At 45.5% G+C, this 22,207-nt stretch overlaps 1 protein-coding gene across 50 annotated transcripts in view; it reads right to left on the bottom strand.

Moving 5' to 3' along the window:
- PPP6R3 (protein phosphatase 6 regulatory subunit 3) overlaps positions 1–21,728 on the bottom strand; it is a 154,059-nt gene extending 132,331 nt beyond the window's left edge. For 22 of the 50 annotated variants that reach the window (XM_014346885.5, XM_008954190.5, XM_024930606.4 and 19 more), the window contains exon 1: positions 21,552–21,696. The gene's annotated coding sequence lies outside the window, so the exon portion shown is untranslated. Of the gene's footprint in view, positions 1–20,679; positions 20,754–21,551 lie in introns of all 50 variants that reach the window. The other 28 variants (XM_057299190.2, XM_057299191.2, XM_003828751.6 and 25 more) reach the window with 11 other exon arrangements.
- Between the last annotated feature and the right edge of the window lie 479 nt (positions 21,729–22,207).

The following is a 22,207-nucleotide window of genomic DNA, read 5'->3' as shown; positions in this document are numbered from 1 at the left end:
GGCATGATCTTGGCTCACTGCAACCTCTGCCTCCCGGGTTCAAGCGATTTTCCTGCCTCAGCCTCCTGAGTAGCTGGGATTACAGGCGCCCGCCATCACGTTCAGCTAATTTTTGTTTTTCAGTTTTTTTTGGTTTTTTTTTTTTTGGAGAGATGGGGTTTCACCATGTTGGCAAGGCTGGTCTTGAACTCCTGACCTCAGGTGATCTGCTTGCCTTGGCCTCCCAAAGTGATAAATGCTGGGACTACAGGCATGAGCCACTGCACCCAGCCGGGATAATTTTAGTATGATTCTCATTTTACATGTGAAGAAACTGGAGCTTAGAAAGGTGAGATAATTTGCCCAAGGTCAGACAGCTAGTCAGTGGTCAAACCAAGGTTCTATCCCACTTCTGACCACCTTAATGACCCTCTTCCTAACCGCTATGGCCAGACTGCCTCCCTGCTTCCCAGCTGCTTCATCTCAAGATGACTACCTCACACTCATCTAGAAGGAATAAAGAGTTAAAAGTAACACATATAAAGAATCAAGCGCAAGTGACAATTTAATAGCAGGGACTCAGCAAGCAAAATAAAGACACACCTACCTCCTGCAAGTGGAGGTAAGTAAGCACGGCAGGCTGCTGAAGGTTTACACTAACCATGAGGCACTTTACTAGTAACTGATACCAAGAAGTGAAAAATGTTAGGCCTGACAATATGGTAAACAGAGAATGGACTCTAGTTTCTTCTAGAGATAGATACAAACATGCCCACCAATATTTATCTTTAATCCTCACAACAATTCTGCTAAACCAGCTCGCTCTCTCTAACCCATGTCCTCTACAATCCTTTCTCATCCTTTTCTCACAACCCTGAAAGATTATCAAGCTTGGCTCTTTGAAGTTTGATGAAGTTACATTGCCTATGCATTTCAAACTCCTTGGCTCCACTGAAAATCACTAAGATCGTATTCAAGGCAGTTAGTTCTTAACCCTATGCTTCTGGGATCAGCAGTGTGCTCCTGCTGCCACCAAATCCCCTAACCCTCCTCAATGAAGGCCATGGCAGAGGCAGAGACAGGACCAGAACTGACAGGATCTGCCACCAGAGTGTCACAAAATGAACTCCAGTACTAGCCCCAGCCTATGTGTCATTATGTCCCTCCATGGCTCTTGTTTCTGATGGCCCCTTTTTAATTTATTGGCCAAAGTAAGGCTTTTAATATTTTTTTATGTATAAAATAGTCCCTCCCCTCTCTTGGGATAGGCCATGTATTATAAATGCTAAACTCTACTCTCTTCCTTCCTCGAGACAGATTTGGCTCATAATCTATTTTGATCCACATCCCTTTTTCCAGATTGTTTTTAATGTTCTGTACTTGGCTGGAGTCAATGTTAACATTTTCTAGCAAGCAAATGATCCCATTTCAAAATGGTAATTATCCTTGAAATCATTCCCATTTCTGGATATAAAAAATGAGCTAACTAATGTAAAAGAGTTGAAAATCTCTAAGAAATTCCTGAAATTGACACAAGAACACTCCATATTGAAGGAGGGGGAAAAAATCATATATTTGCTAACTCTTAGCAAAATGAAAATCCCCTATTGTAATTTTGAAAATATTTTGAATACTAGCTGACGCTTATTCAAAACACATATCTGGTACTTGGTTATTTGGACGTATCAAGACACCAAAAGAATAATCCAAAATAGCAGATAATACCAGCAACCTAAAAATAAAACAAAACAAACATTTGCTGGACTGGCCAACATGAGGAGGACTTTAAGCCCAGAATATGTAAAAATCCTGGACACGATATTAAAACACCTCTTTAAATGCAAAGCTAGGCTGATAAAAACAAGAAAATTCTCACAGCTACCTCCATCCCTACCCTAGAAGTTTGTTTCACTGGATGCTAAGTTCCGCCAAGGTGCAGAATATTATCCATTCTGTTCTTTGGTAAATACCAAGTGCCCAGACAGTGTCTGGTACAGAAGAGCTCAATAAATATTTGCTGAACATTGACTACAAATGTACTGAGGGCATTTGGCCATTCTCATCAAATTAGAGCATGGCAGACAAAGATTGGCTGCCACAAAATCAAAACCGGCAAACACAAGAGGAAGTAAGTTTTCAGAAAGAAACATCAGAAGATCAGAGCAGAAAAGCATGCAACCACTGGTATTACCTACAGAATATATGGTCCGTATAGCTGAAACAACACATTATAGAAAATATACTAAATATAAGATCTAAACAGAGTACTACAAAGAGATAACTGAAAAAGCAGGTGAGAAATATCAAAGCAAAAATGGCTGAGAATTTTTTTTTTAATTGAAGAAATATATCAGGCCAGGCACGATAATTCACACCTGTAATCCCAGCACTTTGGGAGGGCAAGGCAGGATAATCACTTGAGCCCAAGAGAACAGCCTGGTCAACATAGCAAAACCCTGTTCGTAAAAAAATACAAAAATTAGCCAGGTGTGGTGGCTTGCACCTGTAGTTCCAGCTACTCGGGAGGCTAAGGTGGGAGGATCACATGAGTCCAGGTGTCCGAGGCTACAGTGAGCCAGGATAGCACCACTGCACTCCAGCCTGGGTGACAGAGCAAGGACCTGTCTCAAAAAAAAAAGAAAGAAACCAACACTCAGGCAGAGAAAGGATAAGAAATAAGAACTCTACATAAATAATTCTTAGTGAAATTGAAGAATAAGGAGAAAAAAAGACTTTAAAAAATGAAAGAAAGAGGTTAGAAGCTAGAGATGACCTGCAGAGAAACGACTGACATCTAACTTCTTATCACTCTCAATACCAGCAATGGAAAAAGAAGATGAAAGTGCTGTCAAAGTGCTAAGGGAAAACAATCATCGAGCCAGAACTGGGTATTAGGCAAAACAACCTTTTAAGAATGACAATATAAAAGTATAGGTTGAGCGTCCCTCATCAAACAATCCAAAATCAGAAATGCTCCAAAATCCAAACATTTTTAATACCACAAGTAAAAAATTCCACCTTGACCTCATGTGACAGACCACAGTCAAAATGCAGGCACACAACACAGTTTATTCCGCGTCTCCAAGGGGAAAAAGACCCCCCCAGCCCCCTGCATCTGCTGCTGTTTAATAGCGGTTACAGGTATTCCAGTGATACAACTATGCTGCTTAGTTACCCTCCACGCATTATTTTTTAATTGTATTAATGGTATGCCATATCCCTTACTGTTAAGTACTTACATGTGAATAATCGTAAGAAAATGATTGCTTATTGATAGCCTATAAATTCATGTCAGGAACAATAGTGATGTCTAGCAACCACAGACTGTCAACATGGATGGCTGAGTGACACCTTTGCTTTCTGATGGTTCAATGTATACACACTTCTTTCATATATGAAAATATTGTATAAAATTACGTTCAGACTGGCCGGGCATGGTGGCTCACGCCTGTAATCCCAGCACTCTGGGAGGCTGAGGCAGGTGGATCACGATGTCAGGAGATGGAGACCATCCTGGCCAACATGGTGAAACCCCCTCTCTACTGAAGACATAAAACTTAACTGGGCATGGTGGCGCATGCCTGTAGTCCCAGCTACTCAGGAGGCTGAGGCAGGAGAATCACTTGAACCCGGGAGGCGGAGGTTGCAGTAAGCTGAGGTGACACCACTGCACTACAGCCTGGGCGACAAAGCAAGACTCCGTCTCAAAAAAAAAAAGAAAAAAAAATTACCAAGTGCACTAACTCATCAGTTGAGAGTCAAATTATAAACTATAATTTAGCTATGTGTGGCTTTCAAAAGGCACGCCTAAAACGTTAAGGCCACAAAAGAGCTTGAAAGTAAAAGGGCAGAAAAAGATATATAAGGCAAATAGTAACCAAAAGTCACTTGTCATAGTTACATAACACCTTGACAAAAGATACTTAAGTTTTCGGCCTATATATATACTTTAGTGGGAAAATATTCACAGAAATGAAGATTTACAGAATGACAAATTGTGCAAGTCACAGGCAAGTTTAAAATTCTTAACTTGCTTGGGCAACGGGGCTCACACCTCTAAATCTCAACACTTTGGGAGGCCAAAGTGGGAGGATTGCTTGAGCCCAGGAGTTAAAAGACCAGCCTGGGCCGGGCGCGGCGGCTCACGCCTGTAATCCCAGAACTTTGGAAGGCTGAGGCAGGTGTATCACGAGGTCAGGAGTTCGAGACCAGCCTGGCCAACATGGTAAAACCCCATCTCTACTAAAAGTACAAAAATTAGCCAGGCATGGTGGTGGGTGCCTGTAATCCCAGCTACTTGGGAGGCTGAGGCAGGACAATCGCTTGAAACCAGAAGGCAGAGGTTGCAGTGAGCCAAGATCACGCCACTGCACTCCAGCCTGGGCGAAAGAGCAAAACTGTCTCAAGAAAAAAAAAAAAAGACCAGCCTGGGCAACACAGTGAGCCTGTCTCTACACACACAAAAAAATCTAAACTTTACAGATGAAAAGCAAAAACTGAGTGCTACAGAATCTGACAAATCCCATCATAGAAGGTACAGAACCTCCTCAACTTACCATGGGGTTGGTTATGTCCCAATAAATCGATTGTAAGTTGGAAATTATATATATATAGATATATTTTTTCTTTTTTTAAAGAGACAATGTCTCTCTCTGTCTCTCAGGCTGGAGTGCAGTGGCGCAATCACAGCTTACTGCAGCCTCGACCTCTTGGGCTCAAGCAGATCTTCCCACCTCAGTCTCCTGAGTAGCTGGGACTCCAGACACACGCTGCCATACCAACCTAATTTTTTAAATTTTGTGTAGAGATGGGGTCTCCCTATGTTGCACAGGCTGGTCTCAAACTCCTAGACTCAAGCAATTGATCCTCCCACCTCAGACTCCCAAAGTGTCAGGATAACAGGCATAAGTCACTGCATCTGGATGAAAATGAATTTAATACCCTGATAAACTCATCACAGAGCTGAAAAAGCATAAATTGAGCCATCATGAAGTCCAGATGCTCCTCAACTTACAATGGGGTTATGTCCCAATAAGTCTATCATAAAGTGGAAAAATCCTAAGTCAGACTATGGCAAGTCAGGGACATCCGGTGTTGTATTCTAACACCCACCCCCATCCCCCACCAACTAACAGAACAAGCAGAAAAAAATTAAGGATACTAGTTTGAACAGAGATGGAAAAGCCTCACCTTATAATCTGGAAATACACATTCTTTTAAACACACATAGAATAGTGATGAAAATCTGCACAAACTAAAACTAGCCTCAACAAATTTCAAAGTATCAAAATCGCATTAGACCACATTTTATTAACACTTTTTTTTTTTTTTTAAAGAAACAGGGTCTCACTCTGTCACCTAGGCTGGAGTACAGTGGTGCAATCATAGCTTACTACTGCAGCCTCGAACTCCTGGGCTCAAGCAATCCTGCCACCTCAGCCACCTGAGTAGCTGTGACTACAGGCACAAACCACCACGCCCAGCTAAATAAAAAAATATATATATGTAGAGCTGGGGTCTCACTATGTTGTCCAGGCTGGTCTCAAACTCCTGGGCTCAAGCATCCTCCTGCCTAGGCTTTCCAAAGTGCTGGGAATACAGGTGTGAGCCATCACACCAGCCCTATTAACACAATTTAAGTTTGTCATCAATAACAAAGATTTTAAAAAGATACATATGCCAAGATTTGAAATCATAATGAAAATCTGAATATATTCAGAATTAAAGATAAAAATTATACATAGCAAAACTTATAGCATATAGCTAAAGTGGTGCTTAAAAGGAAATTACTACTTTATTTAGATATGTATGTACATATAAGTATATTAAAAGGTTGAAAATTAATGACCTAAACATACTGTTTAAGAAGTTAAATAGCCCTCTCCCTCCCCCTCCCCCCTCCCTCCTCTCCCCACGGTCTCCCTCTGATGCCGAGCCGAAGCTGGACTGTACTGCTGCCATCTCGGCTTACTGCAACCTCCCTGCCTGATTCTCCTGCCTCAGCCTGCCGAGTGCCTGCAATTGCAGGCACGCGCCGCCACGCCTGACTGGTTTTCGTATTTTTTTGGTGGAGACGGGGTTTCACTGTGTTGGCCGGGCTGGTCTCCAGCTCCTAACCGCGAGTGATCCACCAGCCTCGGCCTCCCGAGGTGCCGGAATTGCAGACGGAATCTCGTTCTCTCAGTGCTCAATGTTGCCCAGGCTGGAGTGCAGTGGCGTGATCTCGGCTAGCTACAACCTCCACCTCCCAGCTGCCTGCCTTGGCCTCCCAAAGTGCCGAGATTGCAGCCTCTGCCCGGCCGCCACCCCGTCTGGGAAGTGAGGAGCGTCTCTGCCTGGCCGCCCATCGTCTGGGATGAGAAGAGCCCCTCTGCCCGGCTGCCCAGTCTGGGAAGTGAGGAGCGCCTCTTCCCGGCCGCCATCCCGTCTAGGAAGTGAGGAGCATCTCTGCCCGGCCGCCCATCGTCTGAGACGTGGAGAGCGCCTCTGCCCGTCCGCCCGGCCGCCCATCGTCTGAGACGTGGAGAGCGCCTCTGCCCGTCCGCAACCCCGTCTGGGAGGTGAGGAGCGTCTCTGCCCGGCCGCCCCGTCTGAGAAGTGAGGAGCCCCTCCGCCCGGCAGCCACCCCATCTGAGAAGTGAGGAGCCCCTCCGCCCGGCAGCCACCCCGTCTGAGAAGTGAGGAGCCCCTCCGCCCGGCAGCCGCCCCGTCTGAGAAGTGAGGAGCATCGCCGCCTGGCAGCCGCCCTGTCCGGGAGGGAGGTGGGGGGCAGCCCCCGCCCGGCCAGCCGCCCTGTCCGGGAGGGAGGTGGGGGGGCCAGCCCCCACCCGGCCGCTGCCCCGTCTGGGAGGTGGCGGGCGCCTCTGCTCGGCCACCCCTTCTGGGAAGTGAGGAGCCCCTCTGCCCAGCCACCACCCCGTCTCGGAGGTGTACCCAACAGCTCATTGAGAACGGGCCATGATGACGATGGCGGTTTTGTGGAATAGAAAAGGGGGAAAGGTGGGGAAAAGATAGAGAAATCAGATTGTTGCTGTCTCTGTGTAGAAAGAAGTAGACATGGGAGACTTCATTTTGTTCTGTACTAAGAAAAATTCTTCTGCCTTGGGATGCTGTTGATCTATGACCTTACCCCCAACCCTGTGCTCTCTGAAACATGTGCTGTGTCCACTCAGGGTTAAATGGGTTAAGGGCGGTGCAAGATGTGCTTTGTTAAACAGATGCTTGAAGGCAGCATGCTCCTTAAGAGTCATCACCACTCCCTAATCTCAAGTACCCAGGGACACAAACACTGCGGAGGGCTGCAGGGTCCTCTGCCTAGGAAAACCAGAGACCTTTGTTCACTTGTTTGTATGTTGACCTTCCCTCCACTGTTGTCCTGTGACCCTGCCAAATCCCCCTCTGCGAGAAACACCCAAGAATGATCAATGAAAAAAATAAAAATTAAAAAAATTAAAAAAAGGAAGTTAAATATTAGTGATTACAAATATGATAGAGATGCAAAAGATAGTAAGTCAGAATTTTATGCCAATATATTTGAAAATACAGACAAGAATAAGCAAACTTTTTAACATAAACTAACAAATGTGACTCAGGAAAAAACAAAGATTTTAATAATCCTATAAATATTAAAACATCCAAATAAGTAATTTAAAAATCTGAGACAGAAAACACCAGGCCCCAATGGTCTTACCAGCAAGGCTTACCAAACCTTCAAGGAACAGATAATTCCCTTTTACATAAACTCTCAAGAGAAAAATGAGGAAATACTACAATTTGTTTTATTGGACTAGAATAATCTTGATAATAAAACTCATCAAGGTTGATATAAAAAAAGGAAAATTACAGGCCAATCTCACCATGAACATGGACACATAAATCATAAGGCATTAGGTAAGTTAAAAACAGGAAAAATACAGCATTTCTTTTTTGAAAAAAAAGCAAGGACAAAAGATTTAAGTGAGCTTTCCTCTAAATAAGATATACAAATAGCAAATACGATATTTAAAAGATAATCAGGCTGGACGCAGTGGCACATGCCTGTAATCCCAACACTTTGAGAGGCCAAGGTGGGTGGACTGCTTGAAGCCAGAAGTTCGAGACCAGCCTAGGCAACAAAGCAAGACCCCTGTCTCTACAAAAATTGTAAAAATTAGCCAGGCATGGTGGTGTGTGCTTGTAGTCCCAGCTACTCGGGAGGCTGAAGCGAGAGGATTCCTTGAGCCCAGGAGTTTGAAGCTGTAGTAAGCTATGATCATGCCACAGTGCACTTCAACCTAGGTGACAAAGCAAGACCTTGTCTCAAAAAAAAAAAAAAAAAAAAAGGTAATTGCTTTTTAACATGCAAATAGCCAACAAGCTATGTAAAAAGACACTCATCAGCATTAGCCATAAGGAAAAGGCAAATCTTCAAAATGTTAAAGTTACCACATTATCCAACAATTCCACTCCTACGTATACACCAAGAGAAATAAAACCATGTCTACCCAAAGATTTGTATGCAAATATTCACAGAAGTATTACTCACAATAGCCAAAAAGTAGAAATCCAGTAATAAAGAGACAAAAATAACAAAGCAGAGTGTTTTTCCTATTCTTTCCCTTAACAATCAACACAGGATACTTATGTGACCACACATCATGCAATCAGTTCTGCAGCAGACACCAGGTGGGTGTCCTCCAATTCAATTCCAACACCATCTACCTGGAGACAGAGTCAGATCCCACAGGGTGAGGACTCAGTCCCACAAGATTGCCCTCGACTTCTGACGCCAATCACAAGCTCCAGGTTGTTTTACCTGTGCTTCCCCCCCAACAGCTATAAACTGGGGTTCCCATAACCCACTCCTTGGGTCTGATTAATTTGCTAGAGTGGCTTACAGAACTTAGGGAAACAAGTTTACCAGTTTATCATAAACAATATTACAAAGGATACAGATGGAGAGATACGCATGGCAAGGTAAGAGGGGAGGGGCTCAGAGCTTCCATGCCCTCTATGGGCACACCACCCTCCAGGAACCTCCATGTGTTCTAGAAGTTTCTAGAACCCAGTCTTTCCAGATTTTTATGGCAGTGACATTACTTGGGCACAACTGATTATATCATTGGCAGTTGATCAATTCAATGTTCAGCAAATCTCCTCTCACTGAAGGCTGGAGGTGGAGCTGAAAGTCCCAACCCTCTAATCATGGTCTTTCCAGTGACCAGCCCCTAACCTGAAGCTACCTAGGTCAGCTAGCCATCAGTCAACTCATTCGCATACAAAAAGACACTTATCATTTTGGAAAGTCCAAAGATTTTAGGAGCTGTATGCCCGGAAACTATGCCAAGGATGAAAATCAACTATATATTTCACAGGAAACAAATGTCCATCAACTGATGAATGGATAAATAAAATGTGGTATATCCATACAATTGAACACTATTCAGCAACTAAAAAGAATGAAGGACTGATACTGATACATGCTAAAACATGGATGAAACTTGAAAACATGCTAAGTTGAAAGAAGCTGGTCCCAAAAGACCACCTATTGTATGATTCTATTAATAAGCAATGTCCAGAATAGTCCAATGGGTACAAGGTGGTTTTGTTGTCGTTGAGGGGGTGACAAAAATGTTACAAAGTTAGATTGTGGTGATAAATGCACAGTTCTGTGAATATATTAAAATCCACTCAGTTGTATACTTTAAATTGATCAATTGAATAGTCTGTGAATTACTTCTCAATAATGTTGTCATTTAAAAAAAAAAAAAAACCCCGAGATATAAGTTTACATCCACCAAACCTGCAAATATTGAAGTCTGACAATACCAAGGGCTAGCAAGGATGTAGGACGGTGCTGGTAGTGAGGTAAAGAGGTACAATCATTTTGGAAAACAATTTGCACCATCTAGTAAAGTTGAAGATGTACATGTCGCACTACCCTGCAATTATCTACATGGCTGGTACCCTGGAGAAATGCATCTGCACTTGTTTAAGGCAGCGTTCCTTCTTACTAGAAACAATTATATTCTCCAATGGCAGGATAAAGAAGAAAATGAGACATATTCAGTCTGCAATGTAACAGAGAAGTGAAGAAGGATAAACCACAACCACATGCACCAATGTGGGCAAACCTCTCCGTCTGTACGCCTTCCCTTCCCGGCTTTACCACCACGTCCCACCAACATCATCACTTCCTGGCCTCTCTCTTGCTTTGCTATTTCTGATTAGGGAAACCACAACCCCAGTTAAATGAAGCAATGCCTACTCTCCTTCCAGGAAAAATAACAAATCGTGCTGTCTTCACTGCAACTCAGGACTGCTACCCTCAGGTAGGCCATTCCATTCACACACATTCTTACTTTCCCACAGAATATGTCATACTTCCTCCTCTCTCCTCACACCCCGCCAGCCCTGACACCCCCTCATTCTCACTGACTGCTGAGAACTCTTCCATTTCACCAAGAAAAAAAAAAAGAAGCCAACGTCCACATGCTCCCACTATCCCATCTCCCCTAGTCTGCTCTCCCTCCTCCTACCAGGGAGGAGCCCATGGATGCCAACTCTCCACATGGGCACCCACCCACTTCCTGCTGCCTTCCCAAGAATGTGGCTCCAGCAAGGGTCACCTCTTCTGATTCATCATGTCATTCATCCTCTAGAGAATTACTTCACCAACACTGCAAAAATGGTATGGTTTCTCCCACCTCAACACCTCAGGATCCCAAATATCCCTTCATCACTGTGGCAAATCCCATGACGGAGCTCTACTTGCCTTTCTCTTCTCTCAATCCTTGTGAATGCTCCCTTCCAGGCTTTTCCTGCACCACCATGTGGGAACAGCTCTCATCAAGATCGTCGATGAATTCCACGCTGCCAGAGCCATGAGACGAGTCTTGGTCCTTATCTCAGGTGACCTCACGGCAGCAGCACTGGCAGAGGTCCCCACTCCATCCTCCGTGACAACACTTTCCTAAGGCCTCAAAGCTGCTCCTTCCACCTTCTAGGCTGCCGTAGAGCCTCATTCCTTCAGTGCCTCACTCAACCTCGGGACTGTTAAATGCCACCTAAATATTGAAGACTCCTATTTCTTTTTCTTTTTTTTTCTTTTTTTTTTTTTTTGAGACAGAATCTCACTGTCACCCAGGCTGGAGTGCAGGGCGCGATCTCAGCTCACTGCAAACTCCACCTCCCAGGTTCATGCCATTCTCCTGCCTCAGCTTCCAGAGTAGCTGGAACTACAGGCACCCACCACTAAGCCGGCTAATTTTTTTGTATTTTTTTTAGTAGAGACGGGGTTTCACCATGTTAGCCAGGATGGTCTCATCTCCTGACCTTGTGATCCGCCCGTCTCAGCCTCCCAAAGTGCTGGGATTACAGGCGTGAGCCACCGCGCCCGGCCCAAAGACTCCTATTTCTATCTGCAGCCTAGATCTCTCCCTTGAGCAGCGAACACCCCAATCCAGCATATCTCCAATCTGCTCTCCAAAAGCTTCAGAAACTGAACATGCACAAAACCCAACTCCTGATCTTACTTCCACAGGCTGTTCTTCCCAAGTCTTCCCTTTCCTTATACATGGCAACGCCCACCAGCTACAAAAATCCCTGGTATCATCCTTTACTCCTCTCTCACACCCACTCCAATCTGCCAGCAAATCCGGTCTGCTCTTCCTTTTCAAGAAGGATTCAGCAGCCAACCTCTTCTCACTCCCACCCCTGCTCCCCTTCAGTCTCAGCTGCCATTACTGCTCTCCTGGATCACTGCCAGAGCGTCCAACCTCCCTCCAGCAGCACAGGACAGTGGGACCTTTAGAAACCACATCATGTGACACCTCCGCTCAAAACACCAAATGACTTACCCATCTCACTCAGAGAAAAAGACAAAATCTTAACAATGGCCAGTGTGACCTACCCCCTCCCCCCATCTCCCCCATCCATCTGGCCTACCCTCCTCCCACTCTCCTTCAGGCTCCTCACTCCAGCCACACTGGCCTCCGCTGCCCCTCCAACACAGCAGACATGCCTCCTTCTTAGCACCTTGTCCTGCTGACCCTCCGCCTATAATGCTGCCCCTACCCCACTGCCACCCACAGCCTTGTGGCTGGGTCCCTCCACTCCTTCTGTTGACTGCTGTATTTCAATCTGCAGACAAGCACTCCCCCACACCCCACCTCTCCTGGTTTACTTTTCTCCCTGTTTGTATTACCATATGGCTACTGTATCTTTCATTTATCTGTTAACTGTCTTTCCCCTACCAAAATGTAAGCTCCATGAAAACAAGGACTTTTCATCTGCTTTGCTTACTGTTAACATGCCCAGCAGTAGAACAGTGTTTAAGACATGGTAAGTACTCAAACATCTGAATAAAAGGATCACAGAAACAATGTTGAGTGGGGGCAAAAAAAGAACAAAGTGACAAAGTGACTCCATTTACATTGTCTAAAGGAATGCAAAAATGAAGTCACATTATATAAGGATACATTCATACTTTGCAACACCATAAAGTAAAGCAGAAAAATGATACATACAAGGTATTTGCCTTGGGGAGGTCAGAAAGAGGGAAGTGGTGAGACGAGGACACAGGGAGCCAAAGGTATGGCAACCTTCTATTTCCTAAGCTGGTTAGTGGGTACACAAGTGTCAGTTCTAATGTTTAATATCTGGGCACATGCTGATATATACTCTTTGAATTCATAGTCCAATTACAAGTTAAAATAAAAAACAGATTAGAGGCCAGGCATGGTAGTTCACACCTGTTATCTCAGCACTTTGGGAAAACAAGGTGGGAGGACTGCTTGAGCCCAGGAGTTCAAGACCAGCCTGGGCAATATCGGAAGATCTTGTCTCTACAAGAAAAAAAAAAAAAAATTTACCTGGGTGTAGTAGCATGTGCCTACAGTCCCAGCTACTCGGGAGGCTGAGGTGAGAGAATCGTTTCAGCCAGGGAGGTCAGTCAAGGCTGCAGTGAGCTATACTGCACTCCAGCCTGGGACTCTATCTCAAAAAAATAAACAAAAACCACTGCACTCTAGCCTGGGATTACACCACTGCACTCCAGATTACACCACTGCACTCTAGCCTGGGACTCTATCTCAAAAAGATAAACAAAGACAAAACAGATTAGAGCAGGCATTGACAAACTACAACCCACAGGCCAAATCCAACCCTCTGTCTGCTTTTATAAGTAAAGTCCTATTGGAAGACAGCCACCTTCATTTGTTTACAGATTGGCTATGGCTGCTTTCACACTACAAAAGCAGAGATGAGTCCTTGCAGAGACCATTTAGCCTCCAATGCCTAAAATATTTACTAACTGGTCCTTTACAGAAAAAATTTGCAAACCTTCAATAGAGCTGTCTGGTTATAATGCAGAATTTGTAAAGAAATTAAGTGCAAAATCAAAAAGATCCAATCATCTGTTAACATATATTGATCCTTCAAGGCGTATGTGATTATCCACACTATGTTGAAAAAATGATTCTATATAAAATGTGAGACTCCACAGCAAAGTTACCCTACAACGTCCTGTGTGCCAGAAAAGAATAAACTTAAAAGATGTTTTAGAAAGCAAACTGCAAACCAAATTTATGATCTCTACTCCACCAGCAGAAATTATGTTATATATGTTCTAATGTTATATTCATATTCACAGTTATATACATTAAAACATATATAACATACTCCAAATTTGGAGGAAGAAAATTTGCATATCAACACTAACTCTGTAACCTCCCCAACACTGAAACCACCATCACCCTGACTTCCGCAGAGCAGCTGGTTAGACCTCGAGGCCTCTCTATGATCCTATAATATTCCATTTCTCTCCTTGAGATCATTCACTGCACCTTGGAGGTGTTTCTGTACTTCTGTTACAAAATACTATACCTATGATAGGAGGATCTCATAGCTGCTGAGTCCATCTAAGGGTGTAATAACAAGAAGTCCACAGTGAAAAGGGACAGTCATTCACAGAGTGTTGTTTACTCAGAAGGGGCAGGGTCTCATTTGCAGACAAAAGAGACAGATGAGACCCGTCCATTGTCCAAAGGCAATACAAACCCTGTGTATCTCTATGTCAACAAAAAAGAACTCCTCAACTACTATACAGTGACAAAAAACTGACACATACTACCACCAAAAATAAAATTCCAGACGTTAACCACTTATTCTGAATTCTAAGTAAAATCCAGCTGTGATGTCACTCTTGAAACAAATAGCACTTAAAACTGTGGTCTGGAACATCACAATCCTATGGAATCACCGGGGCTGAGATTTCTCTGCTCCTTCTGGTTCCATTCTTCTGCATGGCCTCCATTTTTCTGTAAGAATAAATGGGCTGGGCATGGTGGCTCATGCCTGTAATTTCAACACTTTGGGAGGCCAAGACGGGCGGATCACTAGAGGTCAGGAGTTTGAGACCAGCCTGGCCAACATGGTGAAACTCCATCTCTACTAAAAATAAAAAATTAGCTGGGTGTGATGGCACACGCCTGTAGTCCCAGCTACTCGGGAGGCTGAGGCAGGAGAATCGCTTCAACCTGTAAGGCGGAGGTTGCAGTGAGCCGAGATCACGCCACTACACTCCAGCCTGGGCGACAGAGTGAGAGTCCGTCTCAAAAAAAAAATAAATAGAAAATAAATGACGTCTAAGTGTTGTTGCAGCCCAAAACCATGATTCTCACGAATGGAAGCCTCAGTCAATTGTCAAGACTAGTCAGTGTTCCTCCCGCTACACCCATCTGAGGACCAAAGCCCAACCAATCTGACCAGCCAACCATGGAGCAGGCAGTGTGAACTGCCCTGATTAGGGTCTCAGTGTGACATGTGTTCTCAGGCAAGCTCTTTTTTCTCAAAGTGTGTCTCTGCCACCAGAATTTTTGTTCAGATTTACATGTAGGTATAGGAAACCCAAGGCTCCAACTAACAGTCCCACACAGCTTTCTCCAAGTCTGTCTGACTCAACATCAGTCTGCAGCCGTTTTAGTCCTGCTCTCTAATGTTCCTAAAAACAATCTTTCATTCATCTTTTCTTGGGCCATCAGATTTCACGGCAGTCAATCTCTGGGGAATTCAAATCACTTCAAGTCACTATGTATTTCCACTGTAAGAAATTCTGGAACTAATAATCCCGTGGTTTTCCCCAGAGTTACTGTGAAGTACAAAATCAGAGCCTCCTTATATCTGTAAAAAGATGTTCAGAACCTATCGAACTTTAATTGCCTAAGTTCAGTCAACTGTATAGTCTTCACTAATGCATCTAAAACAGGTCAACTCTAGCCAGCCGTAAGTGACAATTAGTAAATGGCCTCTACTCAGGGTAAAGCCAGCTCTTTGCCCAGTCTGTGACATGAAAATGTCCTAGCTAGGGCCGGATGCGGCGGCTCACGCCTGTAATCCCAGCACTTTGGGAGGCCAAGGCGGGCGGCTCACAAGGTTAAGAGATCGAGACCACCCTGGCTAACACGGTGAAACCCCGTCTCTACTAAAAATACAAAAAATGGCCAGGCGCGGTGGCTCACGCCTGTAATCCCAGCACTTTGGGAGGCCAAGGCGGGCGGATCACAAGGTCAGGAGATGGAGACCATCCTGGCTAACACGGTGAAACCCCATCTCTACTAAAAATACAAAAAAAATTAGCCGGGCGTGGTGGCAGGCACCTGTAGTCCCAGCTACTCGGGAGGCTGAGGCAGGAGAATGGTGTGAACCTGGGAGGCGGAGCTTGCAGTGAGCCGAGATAGCGCCACTGCACTCCAGCCCGGGCGACAGTGTGAGACTCCGTCTCAAAATAAATAAATAAATACAAAAAATTAGCCGGGCATGGTGGCCGGCGCCTGTAGTCCCAGCTACTGGGGAGGCTGAGGCAGGAGAATAGCGTGAACCCGGGAGGCAGAGCTGGCAGTGAGCCGAGACCGCGCCACTGCACTCCAGCCTGGGTGACAGAGCGAGACTCCGTCTCAACAAAAAAAAAAAAAAAGAAAATGTCCTAGCTAGGCATAGAGATAAGATACCTTTCCACATACTGTCAAATGCCCTTTTACTTGCTTCTTTACCACGTAGCCAATCTACCTGGTATCCAAATGTCAGTCTGTAATCTTTCAATACCTGAAATAAACTGAGTATTGATCTAACTAGCAACTATCTCCTTCCTCATAAAACTAAAGGGGGTGAGAAGTAGGAAAGGGGGCTTCCATGACAAATAAATCTAAGCCAAAGTCAAAAGGCCAAAACAAAATCTCCAGTCAACCTAGATCCATAATGCTGCAGGAGAAACACCCACTCCCACTTGAAGTAGCATCTATTTCAAGAATGCCGGAAACATTTTGCAAAAACCTACAGCAAGCTTCGGACGGGTCTGGAACCAGAGAGTCAGTGTCTGAGGTTTGGTCAAAGGATAACTGTTGTGTAGGGAGCTATAAACACCTATCTGTCATTACAAAACGGCTTCAGTATGGGAAGAATGGCACTGCTTTTTAAGACTCCTCAAACTAAGGAGGCAAGTCGAAGTAATCATTTCTTATAAATGAGTAACAAAGTGTAACCATCTTATTCTTTTGCAAAACTTCTGGCAATCTCAACCACCCAAAGTTTAAACAAATCAACCAACTGACCAGCAAACAGAAGCTCTTTCCTCCCAGGCCCCACTGACACCATGTACAATTCTTAACAGCTTTGTCGTCTCTTGTTTGCCTCTTCCTCTAGACTGCAGGTCCTTAAGGGCCTGTTCATCAGTGAATCCCTAATACAGTTCCTAGCAGAGTAAGGACTCAATTAATGTATTTGATGATGAAATAAATGGACATTAGAAGTAGATGGAGGTCACTGGTAGTTCTCAACATAGGCACAGGCCGAATTTCAGGATGAAGAATAAGAAAATGCCTCCATGACCTTTTGTAACTTCAGATATTAACATTTAGCTGCTAAAAATTTATAGTTTTCCTAATATTCTTCCATTCCATAAAGTAGATAATCTAAATTTTAATATGAGCAAAAAAGATCTACCCTTCTCTCTACCACTGCATCTCATCTCCCCAGGAGAAAAGAACACTTCTCTGCTGGGATCAGAGTCTAGGGCACAGAAGAGTCCAACTTACCAGTGGGCAGGATCACTGTGTTAAAGGCTGAGCATACTGTATGCCTATCTGTGCCCTCAATGGGCAGAACTGGTAAATTGATCCAGGGCTAATTCTCTGGGAATAGGTCTTTATTAAAACAAAAACAAAAACAAAAAACAGGCATGGTGGCTCACGCCTGCAATCCCAGCACTTTGGGAGGCTCAGGCGGGCGGATCACTTGAGGTCAGGAGATCGGGACCAGCCTGGCCAACGTGGTGAAACCCCATCTCTACTAAAAATACAAAAATGAGCCAGGTGTGGTGGCACGCACCTGTAATCCTAGCTACTCAGGAGGCTAGGGCAGGAGAATCACTTGAACCCAGGAGGCGGAGGTTGCAGTGAGCCAAGATCATGCCACTGCACTCCAGCCTGGGTGACACAGTGAGACTGTCTCCGAAAAAAAAAAAAAAAAAAAAGTTGAAGCTGGCATCTAAAACCAGACCTGACTGCTGACTGACAAAAGGAGGGCAAAAGATACTAACTCAAAAATTACAGTAGTGTAAGATTATTCAGCACAGAAGCAAACTCTAAATATCTAAGAATTTTGCTTAGTTTCAGCACAGTATGGTAATGTATTTTCACGAGGTTAAGAAAAAAAAGTCCTAAGATATTTTATAAAATCAATTTATTTAACAAATGCTTCTAAAGTTCAGTCTTCAGGCATCTGAAAAATGGTTAAGTATACCATCTAAATAATCCCCACTACTAAATAATCTCCAAGGCAGGATCTAGGTACTGCAAAGACCAAGTTCACAGATCACCGAAAGGAACCCTTAACTCACAAACAGTCCCTAAACCTGTGGTGTAAAACAGTGGTTCCAAAATTCAGCTGCATTTCAGTATTGTCTGAGAAGCTTCTAAAAAATAGATTCTCGTGGCCGGGCATGGTGGCTCACACCTGTAATCCCAGCGCTTCGGGAGGCCGAGGCGGGTAGATCACGAGGTCAGGAGTTCAAGACCACCCTGGCCAAGATGTGAAACTCCATCTCTACTAAAAATACAAAAAACAGCCGGGCATGGTGGCGGGTGCCTGTAATCCCCGCCACTCGGGAGGCTGAGGCAGAGAATTGCTTGAACCCAGGAGGCAGAGGTTGCAGTGAGCCGAGATGGCACCACCACACTCCAGCCTGGGCGACAGAGCTAGACTCATCTCAAAAAAAATTAATAAGATTCTCAATCCCACCATTTCCAGAGGTGGAGTCCAACATCCATGGTCTTAAAAAATTTCTAATTATTCTAATGCAGGCTTATTCTAATGCAGGCCAGTCTCACATCTATCTAAGTGCAGGATTTCTCAACCTCAGCAGTGTTGCTATTTGGGACTGGATACTTTTGCGGGCGGGCAGGGAGGAGGCTATGCTGGACACTGTAGGATGTTTAGCAGTATCCTTGGCCTCTACCCTCCAGAAGCACACTGCCCACTCCCAGAGGTGTAACAAGCAAAAATATGTCCAGACACTGCCAAATGTTTCCTGGGGGGTGAGGGGGGAACCACCCCCAACTGAGAACTCTTGAACTAGAGTAAATCAAAAAACAATCATTTGAAGTTAAGAAAGGAAAGAAATATGAAAGCTGTTTAAAGCCAAGAGGCCAGATCTTTTTTTCAGTACAACATTAGAAAAAGTAGCAGCCAACACTGGGGTGCAGACCATAACTTCTAAGGACCAAGTCAATGCTGAGTTTTAGTTGAGCAGATAGAAGAGCTTTATTTTCACTATCATTTACTCTTATTTAGTAAAATATTGTAAAATTTTAGACCAAAACACACACACACACAAACACACACAGAGGCTGCCTCTCAAATACTGAAAATATAGAACTAGACGATGAAAGTTGTCATAGAAATAAAATACCGATCGTGACACTTGTTTTAAAGAGATGTTTATTTGTAACAAGCACATAATCTCTCTACCAAATAGGTGCAAAGCCCTATCTTTTTTTTTTTTTTTTTTTTTCTGAGACTGAGTCTCACTCTGTCTCCCAGGCTGGACTTGGCTCACTGCAACCTCCGCCTCCCGGGTTTAAGCGATTCTCCTGCCTCAGCCTCCCAAATAACTGGGATTACAGTCACACGCCACCATGACTGACTAATTTTTGTATTTTTAATAGAGACAAGGTTTCACATGTTGGCCTGGTCTCGAACTCCTGACCTTAAGTGATCCGCCAGCCTCGGCCTCCCAAAGTGCTGGGATTACAGGCGTGAGCCACCGCGCCCGGCCAAAGCTTTATCTTAAAAAGCTAGGCAACCTCATCCTGTCAATGTTACTTCTATTCATTTTCTGCTCAGCTATGGTCTGATTCTCAAATTCTCAATTAGTTCATTGAAACTAACAACTTTTTGCTTGTTGACTTTGCTTTGCTATACTTTACACAAAGGCTAGACTTCTAAACCGAAAACAATCTTCTTCCTGTCCTTAAGTTCCACCAGCAAGATACTCATCTCTACTTAAGACTGAGTCCATCAAAACACACATCTCCAATACAGCAAACCAAGTCCCAAGTAAACACAACAATACCAGGGGAAGGTGCACGCAAGGTTTCGAGCACCATGGAGGAGAGTATCGGGCAAGCGGTAAAGGATTGTGAGTTTATTTCTGACTGAGTGCAGGCATTTTGTTCAATGTTCTAGACTCCCTGACCAGACATGCTGAAGTGGAGAATACCTTCCAAAGTATCCCTCCAGGACAAAAGCTATTTCCCAAACTATCTTTGCTGAAGAATACTGCAATCCACGGCACCCTTACAGTCTTCAGTAACAAGGAGGACTACACTAAGAAACCCTAGTTACTGATTCGGGTGGCAGTCACCCAGAAACTAGTATCCAAAAGCACATGAGGAATAAAGCCCGACTTAAGCTTGTGATGGGCTTTTCTGTATTTAACCATCTCTTTAAACATTATGAGGTGCTACTACTCATTAATTACTCCGGTAAATGTTCCTAATTTAAGGAATGGTCAAAACCCCTGTCCTGAAAAAATTAAAATAACTTATAGTTTTACTTTTTCAGCCCAACTGAGTCTTACACATAGCTTTCTAAAGGCAGTCACCAAGATTCGGGACTCAAATGCTCATCTGACTTCCCAATAGTACCTAAACATTTAAAAATCAAATTTAAATTAAACAATAATAGCCATTAACTAGCCTAACCACTAATCAGCCACTGAGGTGATTCTATGTGCCAGGCACGGCTCTAGCTGTTTTACATGTATTAGCGCAATTATCCTGACAAACTTATGGCTGGGACACTTATTATTATTCCCATACTACAGAGGAAAAAAAAAGAGAAGCTGGGTAACTTGCCCAAGGTCACAGAGCTAAAAAGTGGTCACTGACTCCACTCCACAGTGAGGAAAACCCAACCACCACCATAACTGGGTCTCATACACTTGCTACTTGAGGCACAGTTCGGTGGTTGGAAACCTGGAGTCCCTGTCCCCCTTGAAGCCTATCTACAACATGACCTTGAGGACAAAATCAAAGTAAACGTCCCACGAATAAAGGACACCACCCCGTCAACAAGTGCTGCGAGGATGAAAGGGAACGCCTGTCAAGCACCCCCTCCCATAAAAGCAAAACAGACCCAAAGCCCCACAGAGAAAATGTGAAGTACCAGGAAAATGACATTAAGTCACGCGGTTGAAACGTCAGGGCACGGAGGTACATCCAAAGACCCATCCCGTTCACCTATAATTAAAAAGTCCAAATTGTGATCACAGCCAGCAGGACCTCAACAGGAAACACCTCCAAGTAAACAGTGAATGGGCTTCTTTAAGAGGGATGGACTTCAAGCCACAAGAAGGACCACCCACCCCCCCACCCCCGGCTCAAATACACCAGGGAGGCATTCGAGACAGTTTACATACAAGCCACCTCACAGGAGTTAAAAAGCCACTGGGAAGGGTACTGGGAGCCTCGGAACTGGCTGGTGTGGATCCCGATGACTCTGCGGCGAATTAACAGAAACCCACAAAACTTGTTTCCCGAAGAGCAGAGTCCAACAATGGTCTTCGCGACTCTTGACGGCGAGTTGCTGCCTCAACTTGACGCGCTCCCCGAGGCCCCTGGGAGGCCCAGCGGGAGCGGAGACCGGGCGCGGGCCGGGGAGGGGCGAGACTGCGGGCCGCGGCCGGCGGGCGGGAAGGCTGGAGCCAGAGCCGGGTCAGGGGCGCGCCTCGCCCGCCCGCCGCGCCAGGCCGCGAACGTCAACGAGGCACAAAGTTCGCCGCCCCGACCGCGTCCCGCTCCCGGCGCCCGTCCTGGCGGGGCCCCCGGCTAACAGGAGCGGACGGGGAGCGGCCGGGAAGGACTCGGCGCCGCGCCTCCCGGGCCCGCGGAGCGACGAATTCCGGGGGGGAGGGGAGAGGGGCCGGGACGTTCCCTCCCTGAGCCGCCGAGGCCCAGGTGGAGGGGCCCCGCGCCTGCCCGCGCGCCTCGCACACCCCGCGCCGCGGCCTGCTCCGGCGCCTCCCCCACCCCCATTACCTGGAGGTGCCCACGACCCGCCGCTAGTTGCGCTCAGGCGGGAAACGCGCTCACCGACACCATCAGCGAAGCGCCCAAAATGGCGGACGTATCAAGCAGGCCTTGAGTTCCCCCCGCCCTCCCTCTGGCCGCCTCTCAGCCAGTCGCGGCCCTGTCCCCGCCCCCAGCTCCAGGCTCATTGGCCCCTCTCTCCCGCCCCCTACTACCTATTGGATCGCCTAGCGGCTCCTTTGACTCCGTTCCGATTGGCCCGCAAGCCTCGTCAGTCAAGCGCGAGGGGCGCATTCTTTTCCCATGGACTTGACGGATCCGGAACCTCTAGGACCCCGGAGCCTGAGAAACAAATCAGAAACGGGGAGAAACCTGGCTGGGTCCCCCTACGCCGTAGCAACAGCAGGTCCTCCGCTTGACGGACGCTTCGGACCACCAATCCGAGTGGCCAATGCTTTTTCAAACTAAATTGAGCCAAGCCAATCATGGCCGTGGAGCCGGAGCCGTGAGGGAGCCAATAGGGTGGCGAGCTGGCCGGGCGGGGCGGGGGCGGCGGGGGACACCGGTGGTGACGTGAGCCACAATATGCGCCGGCTGCAAAGGTTAGGCCGAGCTAGGGAATCAGCTTAAGTGGAGAAGCGTTCGTTTAGTATGTGAGAGGTAAC

Source organism: Pan paniscus, chromosome 9 (genome assembly GCF_029289425.2).
Source record: "Pan paniscus chromosome 9, NHGRI_mPanPan1-v2.0_pri, whole genome shotgun sequence".
NCBI lineage: Eukaryota > Metazoa > Chordata > Mammalia > Primates > Hominidae > Pan > Pan paniscus.
This window is presented reverse-complemented; position numbering and strand designations above follow the sequence as displayed.